This window comes from Lycorma delicatula, chromosome 3 (assembly GCF_047948215.1).
Source record: "Lycorma delicatula isolate Av1 chromosome 3, ASM4794821v1, whole genome shotgun sequence".
NCBI classification, from domain to species: Eukaryota; Metazoa; Arthropoda; class Insecta; order Hemiptera; family Fulgoridae; genus Lycorma; species Lycorma delicatula.
The window spans coordinates 66750232-66774284 of NC_134457.1; the positions used below are offsets into that span (position 1 = coordinate 66750232).

Sequence of the window (24053 nt, forward strand, 5' to 3'; positions counted from 1 at the left end):
TAAGTAATTATAAAAAAAAATTAAATAAATTAACCTTGCTTTTTTTATGATGCTATTGCTTTTTCTATACGTGAAGGACATTTAACTATTAAATTGATTTGTTTTAGATAATTTAAAATATTTCTATACGAATGATATATTTGGGTCCTACGTGATGGTTTGGAATGTATCCATTTCTTCGTTGGAGAACGAATTTCATTTATTTTTTTTTATATTATGTATGTATAAAAATGAATGTTTGTTTGTTTATTCCGTATGCGTTCCTATACCATTCATTCGATTGCGATGAAACTTTGGTGAGTTGTGCGCACACCAGCGAAGGTTTCTGAATTAGTTTGGATACGTTAGTTGGCGCTGCGGTCGAGATATATAGAAAAATTGTATTTATGTACCGATTTCGGCTCATATTCAAAATATGTGTTACTTATATGGAGAGAAATACCTCTGTAAAAAATGGATCCGCTAGGTGGCGCTGGGATTGAGATATTTAGTAAAATTGTATTTATGGTCCGATTTGGCTCATATTTAGAATATGTATTACTTACGTGAAAAGAAAAAAAAATCAAAAATTACATCCGGTAGATAGCGCCGGTGTAGAGATAATTACGAAACAAAGAAATATAATAGACTTTCTTCTTCTACATATATATATATATATATATATATATATATATATATGAAAGGCAATGTTCGTATGTGTGTCCGCTATAGGCTAAAAAACTACTGGACCGACTTACGCGCGGGAAAAAGGGAAAAAAGGGAAAGTGAGGAAGTCAAAAAGTGGAAACATAAAAATACAGAAACGGGAAAGGGGGAAAGGGGAAAATGGAAAGAGAATAAAGGGATAAAGGTAAAAAAGTAAAAATGGAGAAAGGTAACAAGGAGAAAAGGGAAAATATACAAAAGAGAAAATGAGGGAAAGGGAGAAAGTAAAGGGGGAAATAGGAAAAAAAGAAATGTGGAAATAGGAGAAAAGGGAAAAGGTTAAATTTTGTGATGTTTCTTAATGTTCAGTTTTAATGTTTTATCAAACTTTCAATTGTGTTAATTTAATCTATATATATATATATATATATACTCAAATATAGCAATAGCGAAGCACTTCCGGGTCTGCTAATATATTTTTCAATTATTTTTCATTTTGTTTTGATACAATATTAATTATTTTTATAAAATATTTGAAAATGTTTAAAACAAAGGTAATATGTTTAGTATTTCTTTGTGTTTACAGGAATATACGTTCAATTAACTTGATGTATATTTTGAGCTGTTTTTAAATACATTTTATGATACTTTATGCTAAATTTATGTGCTAATTTCTTATTTTCCCTCAAATTTATTTGAAGAAGGGAACAATTTTAAATATTACTTAAACGTAAATGAATTTCAGCAACTTTTTTTCTTACAAAAACATATAATTTCTTTTAAAAATCTGGCACATAAGAGAGACAAGATCGTTTGTATTTGTTTGTAGGATATAGGTATTCTGCTGTTTTGTGATTTAAGAGCCTTAAATCAAGGACTAATAAAGCATTTTGAATGTAGTAGTTGGACGTTAAGAATTAGTGTAGTGCGTATTTTCTATTAAAAGTAACGCATTTACTGAGCGATATTAATCTGCCCGATTCAGTTTTTTCTTTTTTAAATTAGGTCAACAAGTTTGTAAGAATAATAAAAATAAAGGGAATTATGTTTTTACTGACAATTTGTTTTTTTATCTGGTACATGGATCTGTTCAGAAAAATACATTAGAATTATTTACTCATTACTGAGTGTAGAATATGTAGATTAATAAAATCTAATAATGGAAAAAACTAAACTTATTTTTCTACTCTTGAAACAAAAAGGTAATAAAAAATAAAATAATAACTGCTTTTTTCATCCTTATAATCTTTTTCTATTATTTTAAAAACGAGAGGTAACTGAGCTGGTTCCTTTCTGGTAGCTAAATATCTCGTAATTGCTTTTTTCCTTATATCATTCTTAACTACCTAGAGCTATATTTTCAATCTTTTTTGTTGAACAATTAGTCTAATCCGAGCTCTGCTATTTATTTATTTTTTAATATACTGTATATTACACGTTTTAATTTTGCTTTCAGCAAGGCATAATAGAACCCACAAGTTTCCTGTAATTTAAATGAATTTATTTTTATATAAAATTAAATTGTACTATTATATAGCAGATCTCCATGGAGGAGTGATAGCGTCTCGGCCTTTCATCTGGAGGTCCCGGGTTCGAATTTCGGTCAGGCATGGCATTTTTTACGCTACAAAATTCCATTTCCAAAACTCCCACTCATAAGCTTCAAACTTATGTGGTGATGTATGTATATAAACATATATAAACCCTTTACTTCGCTATGATTATAAAATAATAACTGAGAAGAGTTTCCATTTCATCGATCGTGCAGAATATGTATGGTAATATTTGTGCGAACATGTAGTGTGAAGTTAATAAATGGAAATTTACTTTCTAGTTGCAAGTTTTAGATAGTTTCAGTCTTTACTTTAGACATGTTTTTTTGCTATTTTATGTTCTTTTACAAAATTTTATAACTTTTGTGAAAAAACTGTGAGAAACTTTGTTGTAGTGTTGATACCTATGAGTTCTATTTAATCAATATTGAAAAGTTTGTTCAAACCGCCATTAGATTATATTCGTTTTCTGGCTGCAATAGAACCGCGTTATGTTGACAGCTCAAAATTTAAAGACAGAGTTACAAAGTTGTAACAGGAACTTAGAATTTTACTTGACCACATAAATGGCCGAGGGAATCAAACGTTTTTTTTTTTTTATTGACAGAATGTCACTCGAATAAACGGCATAACATAGGAAAATAATCTCGGTAATTTAAATAAACAAATTAAGCTTACAAAACGTATATCTGAAAATGGATTTACATCTGACTGCCTTTTAAAATGTTAAAACTGAATTCGTATTTTAAGAATGAAAAATAGAACACTACAGTTATTTTTCTACTCTTGAAAAAAAAAAACGGTAAGGCTTTACTACAGGCGTACTGAAATATTCTATTTAAATTTAGTATTCATGTTTAATAGTTCCTACGAAATGAATTGAGTTTGAGTTTTCAGTTTTTCAAAATTCTGAAAAATAAAAAATATAACCTAAATTGCAAAAATCAGATCCCATGAAAATAGTTCTTGATTTTGGATTTAAAAGCATATTAAATATTGCTGTACGTTAAGCAAATTAGTCATTAAAATTCTAATTCACGAAAAAAGTTAAATATTTGACATGAAAAAGATAAGTTTTGCTTCTTACCAACGTTTATGAATGTGCACTTTTCACAAGGTGAAAAATACAAATAAAATGGCTACATTTTTCATGTAGCCAGCCGCTTATAGCTGTGGATCACATTAACTCGATTTGATGTAATACAAAATCAAACGTTCCGGTATTGGACAATTTAAGAGTGCACTTCTATTAAATACCAGATTAAACGACCGAGTTCCGGTGGATCATTGTAGCCTGATCGTTGTTCCAATACGGGAATGTAACTGAATTTTGAGCCAGTTTCCATTTCCTTGCGTATGAAAAAGAAATATTATTTATTAAATGAACATTTATCAAAAATCACTTGATGTTATTTTGTCTAATTATTGTTAAGTGTAAATGCTTATTGCACTTATTACAGGCTTAAAATAAAAATACATTTTACTAAACAAACAGTAAAAGGGGTGTATTTTCCATATAATAACGCGTATTTCATTTTCGTACGCAGGACTGTTGGTGTAGTGGTTTGCGCTCTCGCTTTTAAATTCTAATCTTGCGTTTGATTACCGGAAAATTCTACATTTTTCACCTGTTATTTCATCCATTTTATCTTCCTGTTAAAAATAGATTAGTTTACGTATACTGTGTATTATTATTGAGATTTTAGAAAAATTCATTCAGGACATCTTTTTCACTAAAATTTTGTTTCTCAAATTTTTTGTTTAAACAATTCAAGTAATAAAATTTTAATTATGAAAACGTCAGAAACAATTTATATTTCAACTAATGTAAAACGTCAAAAACAATTTACATCTTAAGTGTTGTAAAAGGTTGAAGGTAAATTAAAAATTTAATTAATTTTTTTGCAGTTTCATGCAACAGTATATATTTTTTAATTAGATGTAATTTTGAGTTTAAAAATCGTTTTATTTCAATAAAATTTTACTTCTTAAGATTGATCATGGAATTCTACTTTAAAACACCTTACTAAGAGAATACTATAAGAATAATTAAACAGTAAAAATTATTATTATTGATAAAGTATCATGTATGCTAAGTAATTAATTTTCACTGAGAAATTTACTCATATATATATATATATTTTTTTTTTACTTACCTTAAAAACTTTTGTTGAATGTATGGTAAAATGAATTTTGGTTTTAACTTTTCTGTCAGTATCAGATGCTGTGAAATGTAACCCATATCTCTATATTTTTGTTTAATTTTTGCGGTTTTTAAAAAAATTATTAAGGAATCAATGTGTTTCAAACTGTCAGCTTGTTTTACCGTATTTCATTTTTATATGGTGATAAAGTTTGTATATATAACTTAGTGTAAGTTTCACGATCATATTACCGGAAAATAAAACAAAACTTAGAAAAATAATAACAATTACAGTGTAATGAGTGCATAACTGAACAAACACATATATATAAATATACATGCGCATACATATATATATATATATATATATATATATATATATATATATATATATATACATATCTTTATATATATATTTCTTGTGTGCGTATGTATGAAAGTGAACTCCTCCTAAACGGCTGGACTGATTTTGATGAAACTTTGTGTGTGTGTTCAAGGGGATTCGAGATTGATTTAGATCCACAATTTGGTCCACTGGAAAATGATTTTAATTAATTTTTTATTTATAAGTAGTTGTTGATTTTGGAATGTTTTATATCGGATCCGGCAGACTGCACTACCATCGTAGTATCGAATATTCAATAATATTCTATTTTAATTTTAGTTTGTCCTGACAGTTGGTGCTGCGATCAAATTGAGAAAAATATTTCGTAATTTTGTGTTATTATTGTGTTACAAAAAATCGCGAGAAAACAGTTTTTTAATAAATAAGAGGCTAATAATAATAATAATTTGAATTCGATAGGTAGTGGTGCTGTTCTGACAATTGGATATTTATTTACATTCTGAATTTTATAAAGTTAAAGGTGAAATTTTATAAGATTCCATAATGTTTTGTAAGTTTCTTAATGTTCAGTATTAATTGTAATGCTTTTGCAGCCACAACACTTTTCGTTAAAAAATTATTTTCCACCGAATACTGTGATTAGAGAATGGTGTGAATTAAATCCGATAGGTTGTTGTTTTGCCATTTGGATTTAGTTACATTCTGACTTTTATAAAGTGAAAGGTTAAATTTTGTTTAATTGCTAATGTTCAGTTTTTTAAGGTTTTATGAAACTTTCAATTGTAGTCATTTAATCTGTATGTATACTCAGATCTAACAATAGCGAAGCATTGCCGAGTCTGCTAGAATTGCGCGCTTATTGAGAATATTATATTATTATTTATTGAAATAACGTTTTAAAGTTTTAAAGTACATTAAAAAATGTACATTGTGCAAATTTGTAAGGTGCAGTATTGAAGTGAGTATTTTACATGATTTTTCATGAATTTTAATGATGTATACACGTGCATTCAATAACAATCAACTTAACCTACAAATTTAAATTGTCAGTTCTCATTTGATTCTATGCAACTTATGAAGTATTGAACGGCTCTTTGAAAATAAAAAATTAAGTTTGTAAAATAAATTATAACATTTATAAAATTAAAATATAAGTTACTTATAATATAGTTTAAAGTATATTTAAAAAATTGAATTTATAATGTTTTAGCTGATTAATTTTATAAAAAGTTTTCTAAAATTATTTTTAATTTACAATTATCTAAAATTTGGTAAAATAGATGTTAAAATAAAGAATGAGAAAAAATATAAAAATTTCTACTAAAATTTTAACTACGTTGCTTTTTTACAGTGCTTTAATTTTTTTATTAATTGATTAATTAAGCTGTTACATGGTTATGAAACATCAAAATTATTAATTAAAAAAAAAAAAAAAAAATGTAGGAGGTACTTTTTTAGAATGATGTTAAGTAAAAATTAGTAGTAATGTGGATGAAAATTTATTAATTACACTAATTATTAATTTTACATTAATAATTTAATGTAAAATGTAATTTTAAAATTAATAATTTTACATTATTAATTTTACGTTTCGATTTTTTAATTCAATTTTCATCGGACATCTCAATATTTAGTGAAAATAAATATTAACCATACTACACATAATTAATCAATAAACCCATTACAACAATACAACAATCATAAACTGATAATAACATACTAATAGTCATTTTAATGAAATTTAGAACACATTCCTGCTAATTTTAACTTATTAAGTTACTTATATTTATGTGTGTGCATTTATTACAGAATAATGCCGCGTCAGGACAACGTCTGTCGGGTCCGCTAGTATATATATATATATATATATATATATATATATATATATATATAAACGTGCATGCACACACGCACACATACATTGGGTTAAAATGTTGATATAATATGATAAAACTGAGAGCTCTCAAGCTGGAATATTTTAAAAACTACAATTTGTGATTATCACAATCACTGTTCCATTATGAACTGTTCTGTTATCCTGCAGGAAACATGTTATAATCCAGTTATGTACGAAATGTACTAACTGTATCCAAATGCCAGTATTTTAATGGTTGGGGTTCAATTAATGACACTATTTTACGATTTATCGGCCTAACGCTGACCAAAACCGACTATCAAACTGAAATTGCGCTTTTAGTTTATTATCAGAAAGTATAATTTCAAAATAAAATAATATTTTTAATTTTCAGTGAAGGACTCGACGTGGTGTAATCGAGTTCATAACTGTTTCCTCAATAACAGCCATAAAGGTATATCTTATGAATGTAATGAAAATAAAAAAAGAAGGAAAACAGTGTGAACAATAAATGAGGGAAAACCTTAATTTAACTTGTATAATTCTATTTATTTATAATGGATTGATATTTATTACTATTTTTGTACGCTTAAATCATTATATAATAAACTCATATGTTGAAAAATGGAATGTGATGAATATTCTTTTTAGGGAATGATAAAACGGCAAGCTTTATCAGAATTCGAGCCCGAGAAGGGTTGAACGTTGGCTCACCATAATAACGATTTTTTTAAACGGTTGTTTTTTTTGTTAGAGTAAAAGATAAAACTAATATTTATTTATCTTTTAACATAAATCTAAAATTAATTAATATTTACGATTAAAATCATGAATATAAGTAATAAAATAATAATGAATATAAGTAACTTTAAGATAATAAAATATACGTTATGAATATTCTTTCTTCCGGTATTTAATATTATGATTTGAATTTTGTGTATTGCTGTTTGTTTACTGGTGATAATTAAGTAATTGTCTTATCTAGTATAATAGTGACCTTTTTGAACCGAATATCGTATCAACATTAAAATGAAATTTAATGTTTTAATCGACTTTTGCATGTTTATTTCTGATTGTGTAAGATCTGGTTGGAATAAATGGATTTGTATAATTCAAAGCGACTGGAATAATCTTTTAAAGTTCGTCTAGTTTGTTTAAATTCTGAATTGGTGTTTTATCTTATAGCTTAGAGTATTAACTGCAGAAATTCCGGTAAGGATAATTTTTTTGATTTAAATTAATTATAGGCTACCATTATTTTTGTCAAATTATATCTTACCCAGAAAATTCAACCTTTTCTATATTGCTAAGATTCGTTTCTGTGGAAGCAAACATATAACGCTTATGGAGCGAATATTTTAATTATTACCACAGATTTGTCTAGTCGAATTTCTTTTCCTCTCTCTCAGTAATAAAAAATATATATTTTTAAAAAAATTGAGATTTTTATGAAAAAATGCCTCCAAAATGTTCTAGCTGAAAAATTATTTATGATAATTTTGCAAACGAAAGAAAACATAGTTTGAGCTATAAAGAATAGTTAAAAAATTATATACAAAATTAAAGCCATAACTTCTAAATTATTTTAGTTAGATCCTATAGAAACAGGAAATTGATGTTGACATTATATAAAGACGCACAATAAGTGTGATTTTACATTCTTTTACGGTATGTGTATTTCCAACTTTAGATTAAATATTATATATATAAATACTTATTTATTTAACACTTCTGTCTTTCAGTTATCACTTCAGCTTATCTCAACTAGACAATCTGTTTCAATAAATCTGTCCAACTTATTTAAAACTTCAGTCTTTCTTATGGTTATGACGTATGCAAAGAATCTGAGGTTCATGTGTCATTAGTCACATATCTCTGAAGGTAATAATAACCAATTACTATAATCTTCTGATTTTCGATATCACTTTCAGAACTTTTTAAAATCTGCTTTTCGATGAGCTAAATACAGCATATTACAGTTTCGGTGAAAAAATTAATAGAAAACCATTTTTCTAGTAAGTCCTCCATGGAATGAAGAGCGCGCTATTCTTACGAATGGTTTCGCTATTATAAGTGATTCTGTATGTAAAGGTATGTAGGCAGACATTTTGGTTACCGGAAGCTCGCGCGCGCATACACACAACACACACACACACATATATGTATATATATATATATGTATATAAAACTATTTTTTAATAACCATTTAATTACAAAGAGAAAAGATACCTACTCCAGGTTAAAGCTAGCATTACTGGAGTAGATATATTTTTTAGCTGTTATCATCGAGAAAAGATAAAATTTTACAGTTCTTCAAAAGTAATTTTTCTTAAAATTTCTAAAAATATTGTCATTCATGTTTTAATTTAATTTTGTAATACATCAGAAAGTACTAAGTTAATACCTTAAAACAGAATTGAATGTTTACAAATTTTTATAAATTTAATTGGTTTTTAAATAATAAATTATTTACTTTTGTACATTATAACCTTTAGTACATTATTTTGTACTTTTCTAGAATTAAAAAAAAAATTATTCTTTTTTCCCATCACCTCATCACTAATACACTTATCAAATATATTCCCAGAATCATCGGTAGCAAAAGGTTGAAATTTGGTAAGTTGATTCCAGTTAGTTTCTAATCGCTAAGAAAGATATTTGAAAATTTCATCTGCTAAGAAGATTAAAAGGGGCGTTAACCCCCAAAGGGTGATTAAGTTGTAATTCGGTAGGCTTTCGCGGATCAGTGGTTAAAATCAACATTTTCAAATTATTTTCTGGAAAAATTGAAAACTTAAACAATAGACATTACAAACAAATGGATATTACATTATTTTTTTAATCAATATTTTCATAAAAATATAACATACATTTTTCACTAGGTATTCTGTACTAATACAAAGATTTTTTTTTAATAAATAAAAACGTAATAGCGAGTAAAAATTAAGTTTAAAATGATATCTAGGAAAGCATGAATTTTATGTTGCAAGGTATAAAAATAATTATTAAATTCTCAGGGCAAAAATAACTTCAAAGGTTTGAATATTATTTTAATTATTTTATCGAAATACATTAAAAAACATTTTTTTCTGTCATATTTATGGGCTAAATCATTAATATTTTGGCAGATTGAATTGGACGTAGTTTTTACTTAACAGTCAGATAAATACAGACTAGATTACCTGAATAAAAAGCGTTTTTCTGTGAGTGCATTTCTAACATAGAGCCTCAATCTTCTTCAAGTTAAACAAGGTACTGAAGCGGTGTTAGTGGGAGAACTCATCTAATCCGATTATGTATGAGACTCAAATTATTCAAATGAAAAGATAAAAGTGAAAATTAGTAATTCATTAAAAAATCTTAGCATAGTTGGGCAAAGTTTAATTTTTTACGTGCTTTCGGTGGACCGGTCAGGTATGGTCAAAAAGTCACATGTGTTTTCGATTGAAAATAAATCGAGTAACGATTTGGGTTACCTGGTCGATTCCATTTTTTCTTTAGGTATCCGATTTTAATAAGAGACTTGTTTTTATTCTATGACGAATTCTACAGGATGAATTCAGTAAGATACGAAACACTACTAAGAATACTATCTAAAAATAAGTTGTGGCATTTTGTTCATCACGTTTCTTTCGTTGAGATTTAGTATATAAATAGTTTGCAAAAAAAAACATTAGCTCAAATACGAATGTTTAGGCAAGAGTTGTATGTAGAAAAAAAATGCGTTGCATTGAAATATAAAAGAAACTTCATGTAGTAGAAAAATTATCGAATGAAAGTTTAAACTTGACAAAATGTGTTTTGATTTTATTTTTTGTAAAAAAGGAATGATAACTAATTTTGAAAACAAATTCGGAGAAAACTTTCTTCTTTGAAAAAGAATGGTTGTATGCGTGAACAATGTTCAATATAAATATTAAATAAATCATGAAAAATACTTGACAGGATGTGTTTTGATTTCACTTTTTGTATGTCGTTGAAAATGGAATTGTCCGTAGTTTCATGTAGAATTAATAAAAAGTTTTATATTGGAATGAAAAAGAAACTTTATGTATTAGGAAAATTATCGAATGAAAGTTTAATCCACAAAGTAGTGCGGACCATAAAATCATATTTGCTCATGAATAATCTTTTTTGTAAAAAAAATAAGAATGATCACTTATTTTGAAAATAAATTCGGAGACAAATTTCTGTTTTGAAAAAGTGTGATTGCATGCGTGTACAGTGTTCAAAATAAAAATATTAAAATAGGAAAGATACTTGACGGGATGTGTTTTATATGTGTTATATATGCCCATTTATAAAATTTTGAGGTTCAAAAATCTCCAAAATACTTCATAAGTTATATTGAAATTTAGATATGCATGTTGAATTTGAAGATCCTGAGTCGTTCTTGACCGATCAGGAGCAGCTAATTTCGGTCGGACCACTTTTCTGGGTATATTTAGAGTAGTTGTGTGGGATTTTGGTGCGCTTCAATAAAAAAAAACAACAATGGTAATCGAAAAACTATTTTATGCATAAGATTATATTTTTTTCAGGATTCTTAAACACAATTTATATATTCAAAATCATTCTTATTTATTTAATAAAATGGATTTAAAGGTACGGAAGGTGTAGGAAAACCCTATTTCAAAGATTATACAGATTTATACAGTGTTGCCGCCTCTCTGTCAAGTTGTCATGCTTGCCAGAGGGGGCGCTAGCGACGTGTGATTCTAATGTGTTTAGGTAAAGATTCCACGAAAAAAAAGTGAGGAAACATTTATTTTTATTAATAATAATTAATAAATTATATATATATATATATATATATATATATATATATATATATTAAAAAACGTAATTCTTTTGATGTTGTGATTAGGCTGAGTGGTAGTTAGTGCTTTGTCATGTTACTTTATATTACGGTGCAGTAAAATTACAGAAGGTAGAATAAACGCCATTGACGCTTGATTCAGAACAGAAGTTTCAACTAGTTTTTCTTTGATTTTTGGCGTAACACTTTTTGGACACAATAATGTAATGTTAGGGGAGCTACAGACAAGGCTGTTTAGAAAATACGTAGAAATTATCGGAAAGGGAGAGGAATCAGGAAGTGTGTTTTGTTTCTTATATTTCTTTTCGGTCGCATTCGTTCTCCATCCCTCGTTTAAAAAGAATTCTCTTTTCTTTTTCTCTTCCCCTAGTAAGCATCAAAAGCTCTTTCGTTTCTATTTCCCATTCCACTCGTTGCTTTTCTGTTCTCCCTTATTTCCTACTTTGATCTTATTCTCGGTTTGAACTAAGCTTGTTGCAACTCCCTCTCTAATTTAACTCGTGTAAACATTTTATTTTTGGTAGAATAAAGTATGATTGCTGACGAGCGATGTAACAGTCACTCACCCTTCGCCGATTTATCCCCCATCACTTTATACTTTCTTTAAATCTACCTTTCCTTTCTTTTTCATTGGAGTATGAATATTCTTCTTGTTTATTGCTTTTATAATATTAACGATAAATGTGAAATTTATTTTGTAGATGTAAATGTTGTGATTTAAAATCTTGTTTATAAATCCTTGTACTTAATTTCGTTGTAATTTTTAATCCTTTTTTTAACTACATTATTCTACAATTCAAACTTCATTCACTTCATCTTCGTATTAATGCTTCTTGGTATCAGCTTCTCTTAAACGAAATCGTTCAGTACAATATTCTTTTCACGAATTTATTGCTATAGATTATTAAATTATTTTCTACTTTGGAAAGATATTTTGTTTTTTAAAATTTATCGTGATGCTTATTTTATTTATATATGAATTATAAGGTGCATAATCTGTTTTTTACCTTACTTGACAGTAGTACGAATCGTGAATTCATTTTCTATACGAACGGAAATTTAAAAAATGCTCAGTGAAAATAAAAGATTCAAAATAGTAAAACATTAATTTAAAAAAAGTCAACTTAGATTTATTTCATTATTTTAATAAAAACCTGTTTTTAATTACCAACACACTTATTAATTATTTATCTTTCCAGTAAAGTATAGGTTATATTATATGAAGAATTAATTTACGAAAAATCAGTGCATTTTTTTTGTTTTGCTTTCATCTGTATTATTTAGTTTTACTGAAGAAGTTATTAAACTTAATCGAAATTTCTATGGATAAAAAATAAAAAATCCATCAGATTTTTAATTTGTCCTTTATATCACCACTTTATACTATTTATCTGAGGAGAAATCAAATTAAGAGATCACTGTATCGTAGGTGGTACAAATTTCTATATTTTGGTTTACTGTATGATGACAATATTTAAGTCATTAGAAAATGTTGATAAAAACTTTTTGCGAGTTAAAGATCATGGTAGTTACGTCGAATTTAAATCTTTATTTTTTTGGAGGTGATTTTGATTCTGTTAACTGGAAAATGTACTATAGTATTCTGAAAGATTAAACTCATGTAAAATCGGATTCAAGAAAATGTTAATTATGATAAAAATAAGGGATTTCTATGACTTCATTTCTTCTCGTTCTTGAAAAAGTTTTTTCTTTTTAAAAGAATAGGCCTTTACAACCTTTGAAAAATATTTTTATAAAACTTAGGGAATATTTACAATGGAATAATCTTATGTTTCAGTTTCCCATCTCGTCAGAAAAGTTTTGGTTTAGTACAGGATGTTTATTTTAAACATATAATTGTAGGAATTTGGCAAATCATACTGATATTTTTAAATTAAATTTTTTTCCTAAATCTGAGCTTAATTAAAAAAATTCTATTATAGCACATGTTCAGTTATTGTTTTTGTAGGAATCTCTCTGCAGGTTAAAAGAAATTATACCAGAAACATTGTCTATTAATAGTAAAAAAACAAGTAACTTTTAGGAGGGGCTTAGAGAAATGAAATTGGATAAGGAATGATTAACAAAATGAATGAGTTTCGTTTTTTTTAATGTTAAAAAAAGAAGGAACTACTGACTTTCAAGAATTGTTACTCCAGTGCCGTTTTATCCCTGTGATAATACTGGAGTTTATTTTCTTGCAGAAAAGGGGGACAGTACAACGTAGAAAGACAATAGGTATAGATTTCTTAACGAAAGAAAATACTTTATCTCAGACAGATATAATTTTATAAAATATTTAAAAATTCACATTATATACCTAAATTAAATCATGTCCTCTTCTAAAGTTTGTTTTTGAAACTCATTTAAAAAAGGACGTATGTTCTTTTGTAAAAAAGTAAACATTACATTTTTTTTTATACGTGAAATACACTGTATCTCTATAGAGATAGACTTTTATCAAGGTTTTCATTAAAAACAAGCTGTACTATTAACATATGTTTAATATGGAGATTTATGTTAGCCCTCATTATAATTTAGATCTTTCACTCATTATTTAGTTGATGAGGTAGGCTTTTGGAAAACATTTTATATGGTTTCGTAATCACAATGAATGATCTTTTCTACTTATAAAAATAGTTAACCATTTTAAAAGGTAACAAATAAAAAAAAAACAAATACAAAATAATGATTGCGTATAATATTATTTAAAAAGTCTTTTTTTCAAAAAGTAGGCCGGAATTTAAAAATTTGTGGTATTATATTTATCTAACTTTTTATTACTTCAACGAATTGATATGAATTTATTTTTTTCTATTATTTTAATATAAAAAGGTGAAGGAACTAAAACAAGTTTTTTGTTCATAATGTAAAAAAATTAGTTTATTATAGAAGAATGAAATATAGTGCTTGTAAACAAATTAATAAACAATTAAAATTATATTTGCAAAAATATATTTTTTTTTTTGTCTTCAGTCATTTGACTGGTTTGATGCAGCTCTCCAAGATTCCCTATCTAGTGCTAGTCGTTTCATTTCAGTATACCCTCTACATCCTACATCCCCAACAATTTGTTTTACATACTCCAAACGTGGCCTGCCTACACAATTTTTCCCTTCTACCTGTCCTTCCAATATTAAAGCGACTATTCCAGGATGCCTTAGTATGTGGCCTATAAGTCTGTCTCTTCTTTTAACTATATTTTTCCAAATGCTTCTTTCTTCATCTATTTGCCGCAATACCTCTTCATTTGTCACTTTATCCACCCATCTGATTTTTAACATTCTCCTATAGCATCACATTTCAAAAGCTTCTAATCTTTTCTTCTCAGATACTCCGATTGTCCAAGTTTCACTTCCATATAAAGCGACACTCCAAACATACACTTTCAAAAATCTTTTCCTGACATTTAAATTAATTTTTGATGTAAACAAATTATATTTCTTACTGAAGGCTCGTTTAGCTTGTGCTATTCGGCATTTTATATCGCTCCTGCTTCGTCCATCTTTGGTAATTTTACTTCCCAAATAACAAAATTCTTCTACCTCCATAATCTTTTCTCCTCCTATTTTCACATTCAGCGGTCCATCTTTGTTATTTCTACTACATTTCATTACTTTTGTTTGTTCTTGTTTATTTTCATGCGATAGTTCTTGCGTAGGACTTCATCTATGCCGTTCATTGTTTCTTCTAAATCCTTTTTACTCTCGGCTAGAATTACTATATCATCAGCAAATCGTAGCATCTTTATCTTTTCACCTTGTACTGTTACTCCGAATCTAAATTGTTCTTTAACATCATTAACTGCTAGTTCCATGTAAAGATTAAAAAGTAACGGAGATAGGGAACATCCTTGTCGGACTCCCTTTCTTATTAGGGCTTCTTTCTTATGTTCTTCAATTTTTATTGTTGCTGTTTGGTTCCTGTACATGTTAGCAATTGTTCTTCTATCTCTGTATTTGAACCCCAATTTTTTTAAAATGCTGAACATTTTATTCCAGTCTACGTTATCGAAAGCCTTTTCTAGGTCTATAAACGCCAAGTATGTTGGTTTGTTTTTCTTTAATCTTCCTTCTACTATTAATCTGAGGCCTAAAATTGCTTCCCTTGTCCCTATACGTTTCCTGAAACCAAATTGGTCTTCTCCTAACACTTCTTCTACTCTCCTCTCAATTCTTCTGTATAAAATTCTAGTTAAGATTTTTGATGCATGACTAGTTAAACTAATTGTTCTGTATTCTTCACATTTATCTGCCCCTGCTTTCTTTGGTATCATAACTATAACACTTTTTTTGAAGTCCGATGGAAATTCCCCATTTTCATAAATATTACACACCAGTTTGTATAATCTATCAATCGCTTCCTTACCTGCACTGCGCAGTAATTCTACAGGTATTCCGTCTATTCCAGGAGCCTTTCTGCCATTTAAATCTTTTACTGCTCTCTTAAATTCAGATTTCAGTATTGTTTCTCCCATTTCATCCTCCTCAACTTCCTCTTCTTCCTCTATAACACCATTTTCTAATTCATTTCCTCCGTATAACTCTTCAATATATTCCACCCATCTATCGACTTTACCTTTCGTATTATATATTGGTGTACCATCTTTGTTTAACACATTATTAGATTTTAATTTATGTACCCCAAAATTTTCCTTAACTTTCCTGTATGCTCCGTCTATTTTACCAATGTTCATTTCTCTTTCCACTTCTGAACACTTTTCTTTAATCCAAACTTCTTTCACCAGTTTGCACTTCCTGTTTATAGCATTTCTTAATTTCCGATAGTTCCTTTTATTTTCTTCATCACTAGCATTCTTATATTTTCTACGTTCATCCATCAGCTGCAATATATCGTCTGAAACCCAAGGTTTTCTACCGGTTCTCTTTATTCCGCCTAAGTTTGCTTCTGCTGATTTAAGAATTTCCTTTTTAACATTCTCCCATTCTTCTTCTACATTTTCTACCTTATCTTTTTTACTCAGACCTCTTGCGATGTCCTCCTCAAAAATCTTCTTTACCTCCTCTTCCTCAAGCTTCTCTAAATTCCACCGATTCATCTGACACCTTTTCTTCAGGTTTTTAAACCCCAATCTACATTTCATTATCACCAAATTATGGTCGCTATCAATGTCTGCTCCAGGGTAAGTTTTGCAGTCAACGAGTTGATTTCTAAATCTTTGCTTAGCCATGATATAATCTATCTGATACCTTCCAATATCGCCTGGCTTTTTCCAAGTGTATATTCTTCTATTATGATTTTTAAATTGGGTGTTGGCAATTACTAAATTATACTTCGTGCAAAATTCTATAAGTCGGTCCCCTCTTTCATTCCTTTTGCCCAGCCCGTATTCACCCACTATATTACTTCCTTCCTTGCCTTTTCCAATGCTTGCATTCCAATCTCCAACTATTATTAAATTTTCATCTCCTTTTACGTGTTTAATTGCTTCATCAATCTCTTCGTATACACACTCTACCTCATCATCATCATGGGCGCTTGTAGGCATATAGACGTTAACAATCGTTGTCGGTTTAGCTTTTGATTTTATCCTTATTACAATGATTCTATCGCTATGCGTTTTGAAATACTCCACTCTCCTCCCTATCTTCTTGTTCATCACGAAACCTACTCCTGCCTGCCCATTATTTGACGCTGAGTTAATTACTTTAAAATCACCTGACCAAAAGTCGCCTTCCTTTTCCCACCGAACCTCACTAATTCCTACTATATCCACATTTGTCCTACCCATTTCCCTTTTTAAATTTTCTAGCCTACCAACCTTTTTCAAGCTTCTAACATTCCACGCTCCGACTCGTAGAATGTTATTTTTTATTTTTCTGGTGACCCCTTCCTTAGTAGTCCCCACCCGGAGATCCGAACGGGGGACTATTTTACCTCCGGAATATTTTACCAAGGAAGGCGCCTCCATTATTGCTATGTGAAAATGCAGAGAGCCACATTTTCTTGGAAAAAAAGCAGCTGTAGTTTTCCATTGCTTTCAGCTGCGCAGTACTCAGAGGACTGAGTGATGTTGATACGACCGTTTAAGTCGTCCTGACTCACGCCCCTAACAACTACTGAAAGAGCTGCTGCCCTCTTTCAGGAATCATTCCTTAGTCTGGCTCTCAACAGATACCTCTCCGATATGGTTGCACCTTTGGTCCAGCTACTCTGTATCCCTGAGCACTCAAGCCCCCTCACCAACGGCAAGGTCTCATGATTCATAGAGGAGGAAAAATATATTAAATTAAATAAATATTATTAAAAATATATTATATTTTTATAATATTATTCACTTGCAAAAGTACAATAATTTCACAGATGACTGCAGACTACAATTTCTGTTGCAAAATTATTCATTATCGGGAAGATAGATACTATACCTAGTGATAAATATTGTTAGTGATTTTTTTATAAATAGCTATTATTGTTAAAGGGACATACAATTTGGCGGGTGTTGAAGATAAAAGTCGGTATTTTAATACATTTAAACTTATTCTGTTATTCCATTATTTTTTAATCAATGATATAGTTTGAAATCATACATAGGTAAAAATGAAAACTTTTTTTCTAAATGCTTTGCATGGAAAATTACTAGGAAAAAGGCGGACCTACGGTCCACCGCAAAAATGCTACAAGGTTTATGTTTCATTAAACATGATTTTATTGAATTTTTTGCCAATTGTACCTAAATAACGTTCATGAATTTAACGTACTAACAACAAAAAAGACTTTTACAACGAAAAGCTTCAAAATTCTGAACATTTTTAGCTGTTTCTTGAGTTGTGATTTCTTAATGCAGCTCTAACTCCGATGTTTTCCCCTTTTTTATCTCCAGAACACAAATATAATTTTAATTAAATCGTTCGTATCAAGAAGTATAAAACGTTCGAACGAATGTATCGTTCGTGCAGTATAAATAGTTTGAATTAAATCGTTCGTGCGCTACGCGCAGTCGTCCGGCGCTCCATCATTTGTCCGCTCTGCGCCAATAGCAGCTAAAATAAAAATTTGAGTACGTAAAACAAATAATCAAACCCACCCACATATTTTTTATGGAGAGTGATATAAAAAAATCTGATGAGGTCACTATATTACTTCTATGTATGCCTTATAATTACAGGTACACGTTTTTTTAAAATGAAAAGAACATATAATTTTTATTTCATTAATAGTTTCTGATATTTTTTCTTTTATTGTTACTGAATTATTATGTATGATAATTTTTTTTTTACAATCGAAGGTTTAATAATTATTAATAAATCAACATACTTACATTAAAAAAAAAAAGTTAAAAAAAGGAGATGAAGTCTGATTCGAACCGATGTGCCCTTCTAAGATCCAAATATTTTATTAATTAAAATTTCATTTGGCTACAACTCTGGAACATAAGTTTTACTTATGTTCCAGAGTTGAAAATAAGTACCACTTATAATATGTCATTGAAAATCTTTCACTGAAAGATTTTATTACATATATTACAGCTTATTACAGCAGTTAAGTAGTTAAGAAAAAGTTCAATATCCAATTTTTTTTTTGGATTTTGGGCTTTTTTAGACTCTTTTGGTTCAGTCGATTGCAATAAAAAGAGGGGGTGCATAACTAGATGTTACAACAGTCCTAAATCCAAAATTTCAATATCCTACAGCTAATCAATCGTTTTTAAGTTATGCGAGATACATACGTACGTACGTACATACATACATACATACGTACGCACAACGTCACGTCAAAACTAGTCAAAAATGGATTCAGTGATGGACAAAATGGATATTTCCGTTGAAATCTGAAAACCGAAATTTTTTCGTTGTCACAATACTCCTTTATTTCGTTCAAGGAAGTAAAAAGGTATTTTTTTAATATCAAATGTAACATAATCTTTTTCTTATCATTTGAAAAAAATTAAAAATATAATTTCACGAAATTAAAGTTTAAAATAAGTGCTTCTTTTACGTCGGCCAAAGTATAAATTTGTTTTTTTAATTTTAAGATATCAGTTAATATTTTCAATTTTTGGGAAGTAAAATTAGTTTTACAGATTGCAATTCGATTTAAAATTATTAAATTAATTTTAAATGTTTCACTTACACAATTGTAAATAAAAAATTGCATTTGATTTAATGCATAAAACTTGCGAATTTTTCGTGAAATAAATTATTAACAGTTAGCATATTTAAACTATGTTGTGTAATTATGAGAAACATAATTATGTACTTTTAATAATCATTAAACATACAATTCCAACCTATTTTTCTATAGATATGTAAATTGTTATATCATTCGGTTTCATAATCTGTTTATACACTTACAAACTGGTTTTATTTATAAACTACCATTTATCAAGGTCTTATTAAAATGGGATTGTTACATTAATATGCTGTTTGTTTCTTTGTTTGTATGCTGTCAGTTCCTCTTTTAACATACTGTAATGGACTGTAATGTAGTAGACATTATATTTATTGCAAAATGATTATTATTATTCATATTAATTCATAGTAAATATTTTGTATCAGTTACGTTCTTTTCTCATTTTATTTATCATGAAGTCCGCATGACACTTTTTCTTCACGATTGAGTGAATAAATGACAAAGTACTACTACTATTTGTACACTACACACAATTTTAAAATATGATTTTTTGTTCAGAGTATCTCAGAGATTACTGAACCGATTTGAAAAAGGTTTTTCACCTTTTAAAGATCTATTTCTTCCCCGATGACGAAGGTAATATGATAATTACATTACCTGTCCACCACCCTGCTTTATTTCACCTCCTTTAACACATTTTTCTGATTAATTATTTTTTTTTGTTTAACCTTCGGATCCGCAGTTAAGCAATTTTTTTCCGCAGAGGATGAGATGAATGCTTTGTAGCGTGCGTGAAAAATGCCTTGCCTGACTGGGATTCGAACCCAAGACTTCCGGGTGAAAGGCCGAGACGCTACCACTCGCGCCACGGAGGCCGGCTGAAATTATTTGTTCAAAACGGTTTTTGTCTTTATTAAAAACCTGAAGGACTTTATGATTTAAAAAAAAAAAAATTAAAAATGCCTAGAATTTACATTTGATTGAAATTTAAATATTATTTGAAACTTTGGTCATTGTATTGATCTCAGTAGTATTTTAATCAAAACAGTAGCAAAAAAGGTTACTATCTCCAATTTTATCGGTCTAATTTTTTCTCACGAAAATTTTGCAATTATAGTGTTGAAATGCATGTTATTCTTCTACATAATTTCGATATAAAGGAATATTTCTTTCTTGACGATTTTTTTTTTAATTCAATACCTCAGGATGATTTTTAACACCTAGATAAGATTAAATTCAAAGTTTACATTTACATGGGTTAAAATAAAGTAAAAATTAGAACCATGCGTATTATTTTAAAATCTATTTTTAACAATTCTATCTATCTATTTTTAACTAGTTATAGAGTTCCAAAGTCTCTTCAGGCTCACCTGCTTCTCTAGTCCGACATTTAACGAAAATTGAAATACTTCCATTTTCTAACCGTTCTTTAACTAGTGTCATACAGCTAAATCTTCTTAGTCCTAAATTACTCAAAATATTTTTTACTATTAAGAGTTTGTAAATTACTCAAATTCCACGTTGTTGAAGCGACTGTGGACGCTTTGACGGTATTATGCTTTTTGGGTCAATAAATACGTTCTATTACCAAACGATTGAGCTCCATTGCTCACGTAGATACTTCAGATTCCTTAGCCTTCTCCATTAACGTAAATTAAAATTGTATGATATTAAAATTTTCCAAACATTTTCTACCTCGATTTTGAAAAAAAATAAAATGTTTTATATTATTTTTCTTTTTTCTTTATCATATTAAAATTATAATTGTTGTAAAATATGTTATTTTTAATTTCGGTTCATTATTTTGCACATTATTGGTGTTATTGTGAAATATTCTTATAGATAACGGTATGTCTGGATACTGCATAACCAAATATTTGATTAAATTTAGTATATTATTTATTATTTCATTAGCATTAAACTTATCAAAATTACAGCAGATATTTTTTTAATGAAATAAAAAAATACAGTACTTATAATGGTATAAAAATAACAATATAATAATAGTTTAAAATCTTTTAAAAGTCGAGATTTTAAAAAAATCCCGACTTTTATTAATAAATGTAATATTAATAAAATTCGAAATTCAAAATTTTAGAAAAATCAGCAGAGGTTGAAATTCTGTATTAAGACTGGTAACTGCAAAAAAACATATGTATAACTTCCCGCTTAGTATACTCATTAGATACACATATACCAAGATTTATAGAGCACACAGGTCAGTTTAATACATATATATATATATATATATACATACTAAACATGATTTACAGGATACATAACTTTTAAGATCTTGTGAACATGATTTGCTACTTATCACTACTTAGGGCAACTTATCATTTAATATATCCTTAATTAATCTTTTTTTAATAAAATATTATTTTTTAAGAATTACAATTCTTTAAAGAAAAAAAAAATTCTTTTGACTGAATGGATGTTATATAAGTTTCAATTTAACTACAGAGTTGTAAAGAGTTAATTTGGAAATAGAAACTTTTATTGTTTTACAGAAGAGTAGAATGAAATAAATACACAACTTAAGTAATTTAACTTCTAAATAGTTTATATGAAGTCTTGAACTTTCGTTATTTTGTTGAATGAGTATATATTAAATAATCTGCTGCCCTACTTTGAATTCGTGTAAAGGTTATATGTAGAAAAAAAATATATATGTATAAAATTTCTGCGGTTTTATTTCCTGTTTTCTGTTAAAAAAAGAAGATATTAATGTTTCCATATTGGATTACTTCACCTATTCTACCTTCTGAAAATAAACTCGATCTTTGCTTCATGGTTTTACTGTGGTTAGATAGTTGGTTCGGTCTCCTTTTATTCATCATATACGAGTATATTTTTATGCATATTTATAACCACACCGATTTCAACTGTAAACATATCAATTGTTTTTTGTAAAATAATTAGTAACATTTTTTTTTTTGTTTTTAATTAAATCAATCTTAATTACTTATCAATTATAATTTTTTAAGTTTTCTTTTTTTCAAAAGTGGCTAAAAGTACTATTATATTTACTAATAAAATTATGACGCCTTTGTGTGTAATCTCTACGTTGTGCGTTTATTTAATTTTTCAAAAAATAAAAATGACTCGCCTATTCTCTGTCTAAAAGCAAGTTGTTGCTAAGTACTTGTCAGCTTCAGAAAAGAAACGATTGTTGTCCCAATAACTAGTTTTTCAGTTACTAGTTTTTCAGTCATTTTTCTTTCCTCATGGAAAAATATGTAGTATAAGACAAGAGCCGAATGAGTAAATCTGTAGTGCCGTTCAATAGTTTCTTTTTTCTCCGTAACATACTCGTACAATAAAACATTAAACAACAAACATGTTCTTACTTTTACTTCTGTAAAAAAATAATCTATAAAACGATTCCAAAAGAGAATAAGTCGTCTGATTTTTAATTTATTCACTATTACTGAATGGTAACTAGTAGTATAAAAAAAAATTTTAAACTAGTATTGTTTAAATACAAACTACGAAATCTTACGCGATACACAGAAGTCGATATTGCTCCAATAGTAAAAAGATTACGGTCAAATCGCCATATTATTCGATCCAGCATTGTGGGAAATACACAAAAAAAGTACTTTAGTACGTATAGTTTTCAGAAAAAAGAATATAACGTTCTGATTTTTCAGCAAGATATCTTAATCACACCGGCAACATTATTGCACGATATATTGTGTTGAGCAAAACGTTTTGGTAACGTTCCGAAAGTCACCTTGAGAGATAACGATGGGACAACGATGAGATAACGATGGGATAACGATTGGGATAGTTTGGGAACCACTAGTACAGCTGGTATCAAAGAGAATCCAATATTTTATTAATTTCTATAACATCATTTTATAACAAATATTTTCAAAAATATTCAGAATAAACCCCCAAAAAAAAATTTAATGATAATAAAAAACATACTAAAATAAGAGTTCTTAACGAAATTGGCTAAAGAGAGATGCTCTAGAATTTTGTATTCCTTCAACTGCTTTAGGTATATTAATTTGTATCATCGCATTATACACATCGCATTACAAGTACCATCATGCATTTTAACTCCATAAATATCCGAAGACTATCCTCAACTATTTGTAGACATTATTTGTTATCTTATATGTATAGAGTTTAGTCGAAGTTGTAAGGGCTGTTTTAAAGAGAAATTTCTTTTTTTTGAAGGTATGTACTTTACCCGATTTTGTAATGTCTATAAAGTCTTATGATGGTTTATCTGAGTACGCATACAACTGATATAATGTTTCTAGTAGTTTAGCGATAAAAATCTAAGAGAAATCAGAAGAAATTCGGATCAGGAATTTATTTTTACTGATATCTTCTTTAGATTCTAGGCTTTAATATTTTTAAATCCATAAAAATCTACAAATAAAATTTCTCGTGATTACAAAACAATTTTTATGTGTAAGTGGGCGTAATATAAATTGCCTATTACGTATAAAATTAACTGAAAACTGATACCTACATTTGTTTCTAAAATTACTGTATGTTCTAAAACTCGTTATTAATGAACTATATTTTTTGTTCATTTGGTTGACTTAACTTAAATCCCGTTATTTTCTCTTTAAGAAATACAT

At 28.3% G+C, this 24053-nt stretch overlaps 1 protein-coding gene across 1 annotated transcript in view; it reads left to right on the forward strand.

Moving 5' to 3' along the window:
* The first annotated feature begins 7638 nt into the window (after positions 1-7638).
* The window catches only part of LOC142320907 (uncharacterized), a 28013-nt gene continuing 11598 nt past the window's right edge, over positions 7639-24053 (forward strand). Inside the window, exon 1 of the mRNA XM_075358889.1 lies at positions 7639-7754. The gene's annotated coding sequence lies outside the window, so the exon portion shown is untranslated. The remainder of the gene's footprint in view (positions 7755-24053) is intronic.